Genomic DNA, 8,016 nt, shown 5'->3' with positions numbered 1-8,016 from the left:
TTCCATTGAAGAATGGACAACGACGAGAAGAGAAAGGACAAAAACAGAGAACAAGGAAGAAACAAAGGCGAAAGACCAACAGAGCACGTTAAAGAATATCAGGGTCGGGATCAGGGTCAGCAAAGTCAGGGTTAGGGGGCATGGGTAAACTGAGCAAAGACGGAGGGAAGGAAACGGGAGAACAGATCAGAGGTGGGCGGGCAGGGTCCGGAGGAGGAGGAGGAGGAGGAGGAGGAGGAGACAACGGAGAGGAGCAGTCAAGGACAGCAGCAGGAAGAGGGGAGTAGAAAGAGAGGAGCGCACCCCAGCAAGAGCAGCAACCGAAAGGGAAGCAGGGGCCAAAGAAACCTCCATAGCAGGAACAGGGGGCGCAAGCACTGAAACGGGAGGGGAAGGAGCAACAGAGCCAGAAGGAGGAGCTGAGGAAGAAAGCGAAGCCTTCTTACCCGCTGGGGAAGAGGAAGGAGAGGAGCCAGGCTTACGCTTCTGACTTAAAGAGACCGGTGTCCCAGCAACTACGTACCGGGCAACGGATTCCAGTGTCTCAACAGGAGAAGCCGAACGAGAGCACACACGACGGCCGTTAGGAGAGCGATGGACATCCGCCCGCACCGACAGGCGGCGGGGAGAACCGATAGATGGAGGAAGAGGATGGGAAGGAGGATCGGAGGGGGACGAGGAAGAAGACACAGAAGACACGACAGACCGGGTAGAAGGAAGGGGAACCCCAGACAGAGGACCAGGAGGAGGATCCTTCGGGAGATAACCCAAAGGGACAGAGGAGGGGGCAGTGGGCGCATCAGGGTCCAAGGCCTGGAAACGGTTGAGAGTCTGAGGAAGGCGGGAAGGACGAGGAGAGGAAGAGCGCAACACGCGAGCATAAGAGATATTAGCATAAGGCGGGAGCCGGCGAACCTGGCGCCTCGCCTCAGGAAAAGATAAACGCTCCCGGTGCTTCAAGTTGAGGACGGCTGCCTCAAGCTTGTAATGGACACACGCACGGGAGAAGGTAGGATGGGCCTCACCGCAGTTGAGGCAACGAGCCTGGGGAGAAGCGCACTCCGACTTAGAGTGACCTTCGCCACCACACAAAGGACAGAGAGAGACAGTCCCGGAGCAGCGGAGGGCACCATGCCCAAACCTCCAGCACTTGTTGCAGAGCCGAGGAGAAGGAATGTACTCCTGGACAGAGCACCTGGCACCAGCAAGAATGACAGAGGGTGGAAGGGTCCTACCATCAAAGGTAATCTTCACAACCCGGAGGGGTTGACGGCGACTACCACGAGGGGGACGAGTAAACGTGTCCACCTGGAGAATAGAATGGCCCTGGGCAGCGAGGATATGTCGAATATCGTCGTGGCAGTCGCGTAGGTCCCGAACACCGGTCGCAACATGGGGCGGGAGCAAAATAGTGCCAACACTGGCATTCAACTGAACGTTCTTCGAGACCCAAACGGGGGTCTCGCCAAGGCAGGATAAGGCAGCCAAGCGGGAAGCAGCATCCTGAGAAGGAGCAGCAACGACACGTGTACCGAGACGAGTGGGGTTGAAAGTAATGGAGGCATCCACGGAATCAATGAGATGTCGATGGAGGGAGAAATCGTCAGGAGGCGCAGAATCAAGAGGGAGGAGATCAAAATATTTGGCCCACGAAGCGGGACCAAACAAGGCTTGATAGGTAGCAGAACAGGAAGGAATCGAGCGAGGGCGGTCGTGACGAAGACGGCGGTGAGAACCCCCAGAGAGAGAGGGGTTAAAAGGCGCAGTAGTTACAACTAGAGAAGGAGCCACGCCAGGGGACGAGGTAGTCACCACTGGGGGCTTGGGGCTCGACCCAACCACAGAGGAGGGAGGGGAGCCAGAGGAAGGAGTCAGAGAGGCCAAAGGAGGAGCAAGGTCGGGGCCCAATGCAGCGGAGGCTACAGAGCCCGGTCTTCCAATACGGACCGACTCGGGGGCTTGGTCGCCCACCCCACGAGCCTGAGAAGGTAAACCAGAAGAAGCCGAAGCAGGGGTAATCATCTTGACGAAAGAAAGAATTCACTCACGAATGTGCCCCACACCCACCATGGAGCCACAATTAGAGGCAGGACACCCAACAAGAAGCTATCGCCGATCTTGTCGGGGCCTCCTAGGGGTGCGTCGCGAGTATACGCCCCACAAACGCCACCTGAAGAAACCGACAGTCCGTCGAGATCGGGTTCAGTGACGAAGTGGGGATTGACAATAAAAGGTTCCCCTCGCTCTCGACGTCGGGTACTGCAGTTCTACGGGTGCATGAGTATGCCTCCTCAAGCACCCGGGCGTCAAAATAGAAGAAGTCCAAGGGAAGAACCAGAACGAGCAAAAGGTCGGTAGGAAACGGCAAGCAGATAGGAGAAGAGGGGGAGAAAAACGAAACAGAAGGAAAAGGAAAAGATGCCCAGCAGAATTGGAGAGGACGGCAGCAGGAGCACAAGGCTAGAAAAGGACAGAGGACTGTCCCAAGGAGCATCACACTCCGGCAGCCGCCCACTAAGCCCCCACACGGCGACAACGAGCTGAGCGGGGAGGGGGACCATTGCAGCAAGCCTCTCCCACCTCATCATCTCACGGGAAATTTTGGCGTTTTTAAGCAAAGGTACATTCAGCCAAGGGTTAGTTTTGTTGATAAATCCTCAGTGTTATATATTGGCTACTTTTGTACGTCAACAAACGAATCTGACGTTAAATGGTGGTGAGACAGTGAGGGCGATGATAAGTCATATCTGGCAACTGTTCCTTGCCGCCCTCCCGCCCTCCGTCGTGGGCGGCCCTCCCCATCCAGTGTGCAGCGGTGGATAGGTTACACCCCCCCCCATCCAGTGTGCAGCGGTGGATAGGTTACACCCCCCCCCCCCATCCAGTGTGCAGCGGTGGATAGGTTACACCGCCCCCCCCCCATCCAGTGTGCAGCGGTGGATAGGTTACACCCCCCCCCATCCAGTGTGCAGCGGTGGATAGGTTACACCCCCCCCCATCCAGTGTGCAGCGGTGGATAGGTTACACCCCCCCCCATCCAGTGTGCGGCGGTGGATAGGTTACACCCCCCCCCATCCAGTGTGCAGCGGTGGATAGGTTACACCTCCCCCCATCCAGTGTGCAGCGGTGGATAGGTTACACCTCCCCCCATCCAGTGTGCAGCGGTGGATAGGTTACACCCCCCCCATCCAGTGTGCAGCGGTGGATAGGTTACCCCCCCATCCAGTGTGCAGCGGTGGATAGGTTACACCCCCCCCCATCCAGTGTGCAGCGGTGGATAGGTTACACCCCCCCCATCCAGTGTGCAGCGGTGGATAGGTTACACCCCCCCCCCATCCAGTGTGCAGCGGTGGATAGGTTACACCGCCCCCCCCCATCCAGTGTGCAGCGGTGGATAGGTTACACCCCCCCCATCCAGTGTGCAGCGGTGGATAGGTTACACCCCCCCCCATCCAGTGTGCAGCGGTGGATAGGTTACACCCCCCCCCCCATCCAGTGTGCAGCGGTGGATAGGTTACACCCCCCCCCCATCCAGTGTGCAGCGGTGGATAGGTTACACCTCCCCCATCCAGTGTGCAGCGGTGGATAGGTTACACCCCCCCCCATCCAGTGTGCAGCGGTGGATAGGTTACACCCCCCCATCCAGTGTGCAGCGGTGGATAGGTTACACCCCCCCCCATCCAGTGTGCAGCGGTGGATAGGTTACACCCCCCCCCATCCAGTGTGCAGCGGTGGATAGGTTACACCCCCCCCCATCCAGTGTGCAGCGGTGGATAGGTTACACCCCCCCCCATCCAGTGTGCAGCGGTGGATAGGTTACACCCCCCCATCCAGTGTGCAGCGGTGGATAGGTTACACCCCCCCCCCATCCAGTGTGCAGCGGTGGATAGGTTACACCCCCCCCCCATCCAGTGGGCAGCGGTGGATAGGTTACACCCCCCCCCATCCAGTGTGCAGCGGTGGATAGGTTACACCCCCCCCCCCATCCAGTGGGCAGCGGTGGATAGGTTACACCCCCCCCATCCAGTGTGCAGCGGTGGATAGGTTACACCCCCCCATCCAGTGGGCAGCGGTGGATAGGTTACACCCCCCCCCCATCCAGTGTGCAGCGGTGGATAGGTTACACCCCCCCCATCCAGTGGGCAGCGGTGGATAGGTTACACCCCCCCCATCCAGTGGGCAGCGGTGGATAGGTTACACCACCCCCCATCCAGTGGGCAGCGGTGGATAGGTTACACCCCCCCCCATCCAGTGGGCAGCGGTGGATAGGTTACACCACCCCCCATCCAGTGAGCAGCGGTGGATAGGTTACACCACCCACCATCCATGGGCAGCGGTGGATAGGTTACACCCCCCCCATCCAGTGTGCAGCGGTGGATAGGTTACACCCCCCCCATCCAGTGGGCAGCGGTGGATAGGTTACACCGCCCCCCATCCAGTGGGCAGCGGTGGATAGGTTACACCCCCCCCCCCATCCAATGGGCAGCGGTGGATAGGTTACACCGCCCCCCCCCATCCAATGGGCAGCGGTGGATAGGTTACACCGCCCCCCATCCAGTGGGCAGCGGTGGATAGGTTACCACCCCCCCCATCCAGTGGGCAGCGGTGGATAGGTTACACCGCCCCCCCCCATCCAGTGGGCAGCGGTGGATAAGTTAACCCCCCCCATCCAGTGGGCAGCGGTGGATAGGTTACCCCCCCCATCCAGTGGGCAGCGGTGGATAGGTTACACCGCCCCCCCCCATCCCGTGGGCAGCGGTGGATAGGTTACACCCCCCCCCAACCAGTGGGCAGCGGTGGATAGGTTACACCCCCCCCCCATCCAGTGGGCAGCGGTGGATAGGTTACACTACCCCCCCCCCATCCCGTGGGCAGCGGTGGATAGGTTACACCCCCCCATCCAATGGGCAGCGGTGGATAGGTTACACCCCCCCCCATCCAATGGGCAGCGGTGGATAGGTTACACTCCCCCCATCCCGTGGGCAGCGGTGGATAGGTTACACCCCCCCCCATCCAATGGGCAGCGGTGGATAGGTTACACCCCCCCATCCCGTGGGCAGCGGTGGATAGGTTACACGTACGTACCCCCCCCCATCCAGTGGACAGCGGTGGATAGGTTACCCCCCTCATCCAGTGGGCATCGGTGGATAGGTTACCCCCCCCCATCCAGTGAGCAGCGGTGGATAGGTTACACTCCTCCCCCCCCATCCCGTGGGCAGCGGTGGATAGGTTACACGTACGTACCCCCCCCCTCATCCAGTGGACAGCGGTGGATAGGTTACACCGTCCCCCATCCCGTGGGCAGCGGTGGATAGGTTACACCGTCCCCATCCCGTGGGCAGCGGTGGATAGGTTACACCGGCCCCACACACCCCCATCCCGTGATCCCGTGAGCAGCGGTGGATAGGTTATACCCCCCCCCCCCATCTAGTGGGCATCGGTGGATAGGTTACACCCCCCCCATCCAGTGGGCAGCGGTGGATAGGTTACACCCCCCCCCCCATCCAGTGGGCAGCGGTGGATAGGTTACACCACCCCCCATCCAGTGAGCAGCGGTGGATAGGTTACACCACCCACCATCCATGGGCAGCGGTGGATAGGTTACACCACCCCCCCATCCAGTGAGCAGCGGTGGATAGGTTACACCCCCCCATCCAGTGGGCAGCGGTGGATAGGTTACACCCCCCCCCCCTCCATCCAGTGGGCAGCAGTGGATAGGTTACACCCCCCATCCAGTGGGCAGCGGTGGATAGGTTACACCCCCCATCCAGTGGGCAGCGGTGGATAGGTTACACCGCCCCCCCCCCCATCCAGTGGGCAGCGGTGGATAGGTTTTCAAGTGTGGGGCCTCACTCCCCCTGATCGTCCCTCACTTACCCGACACCTCAACTGTCCCGAGGACCTGAGTAGGTTAGGTGCGCCGGGGGCACCGTCCGAAAGTTTTACTGAGACGGGGCTATTACCTGGAGAAGTTGCATTTGCCAGACAGGTCCAGCAGGGGTGCTGCATCTCGGAGCCCCGCGAGTGGCATGTCTACATAGGACTGGGTAGTTTAACCCGACGTCGCTGGAGAATGTGTTCTGGACTGTCATCTGCCACTTGGGGGAGGGGGGGGAGTCCTGGGAGCACTGTGTAAGGGGGGGGGGGAACCTGTGGGCACTTGACCGTGAGGTCTAGGGAGCACTGTCATCACCGAGTATAGGAGCACTTCACTGTAAAGTGTCAGGGGAGCTGTGTCGGGTGTGGACCGCCGGCGCTCGGCGTTTACACCTTAGTTGGGGGTCACTCCGTGTGGTGGCGTTCAGGTTCTCCTCCTCCGCCTCACCAGGGGTGCTGTAGATTTCTTTCGACTTGGGACCCTATCTGAACGTGGGTTCTAATGCTGGGGGAACCCAGGAGAGGATGGGTTTCAGTATCCCTAACTTGGCGTGGCATTTCTGCGAAAACTGTTGCTTGGTTGTTCACCGCTCGTTAGAGTTTCCGGGAATGGCATCGTTACACACTCTCGCGTCTCATTAGATGGGGGAGACTAGCAGGAAAACTGTTTCGCCTACGACTGACAGCCTTGGACGAGATCCCCACAAAGGCAACAAACTCTGCCTATTGTCCCAGTAACAGCATTTGTTCCAGTTAGAGAATTGTTTCTCTAGGTCCCTCCAGCACTGATGTCTAGCCCCCACGAGACGGCTACCGGAAGACGAGATCACCTGAGACCCGAGATGACGGACTAAAGCCCATCTCACCTGACCCCCGTGCACCTCGTCCTCCGGATGAAACTGCCTAAACAAGTTAGGCACCGGAGAATTGCAGAGGGCACCCAGCAACAACGGTCTCTCATACCTAAATAACATTTTTCTGCAGATTTCCTGTGGCCTGTGGGTGCTTGTTCAGACTGAACAAGCACCCACAGGTCTGAACAAGCACCCACAGGTCCTGAACAAGCACCCACAGGTCTGAACAAGCACCCACAGGTCTGAACAAGCACCCACAGGTCTGAACAAGCACCCACAGGTCTGAACAAGCACCCACAGGTCTGAACAAGCACCCATATCTCTGAACAAGCACCCACAGGTCTGAACAAGCACCCCACTGGTCTAACCAAGCGCCCACAGGTCTGAACAAGCACCCACTGGTCTAACCAAGCGCCCTCAGGTCTGAACAAGCACCCACAGGTCTGAACAAGCACCCACAGGTCTGAACAAGCACCCACAGGTCTGAACAAGCACCCATATCTCTGAACAAGCACCCACAGGTCTGAACAAGCACCCACTGGTCTAACCAAGCACCCACAGGTCTGAACAAGCACCCACTGGTCTAAACAAGCACCCACAGGTCTGAACAAGCACCCACTGGTCTGAACAAGCACCCACTGGTCTGAACAAGCACCCACTGGTCTGAACAAGCACCCACTGGTCTGAACAAGCACCCACTGGTCTGAACAAGCACCCACAGGTCTGAACAAGCACCCACAGGTCTGAACAAGCACCCACGAGTCTAGAAAAGCAACCACAGGTCTGAACAAGCACCCACAGATCTAAAGCAAGCACCCACAGATCTCAGCAAGCACCCACAGATCTAGCAAGCACCCACAGATCTAAGCAAGCACCCACAGATCTAAGCAAGCACCCACAGATCTAAGCAAGCACCCACAGATCTAAGCAAGCACCCACAGGTCTAAACAAGCACCCACAGGTCTATACACGCACCCACAGTTCTGACCAAGCACCCACAGGTTTAAACAAGCAATCACTGGTCTGAACAAGCATCGACATGGTCAAACAAGCACCGACATGGTCTAAACAAGCACCCACAGGTCTGATCAAGCACCCACAGGTCTGATCGAGCACCCACAGGTCTGATCGAGCACCCACAGGTCTGAACGAGCACCCACAGGTCTGAACGAGCACCAACAGGTCTGAACGAGAACCAACAGGTCTGAACGAGAACCCACAGGTCTGAACAAGCACCCACAGGTCTGAACAAGCACCCACAGGTCTGAACAAGCACCCACAGGTC

This window comes from Procambarus clarkii, chromosome 48, assembly GCF_040958095.1.
Source record: "Procambarus clarkii isolate CNS0578487 chromosome 48, FALCON_Pclarkii_2.0, whole genome shotgun sequence".
In the NCBI taxonomy this organism is placed as follows: domain Eukaryota; kingdom Metazoa; phylum Arthropoda; class Malacostraca; order Decapoda; family Cambaridae; genus Procambarus; species Procambarus clarkii.
This window is presented reverse-complemented; position numbering follows the sequence as displayed.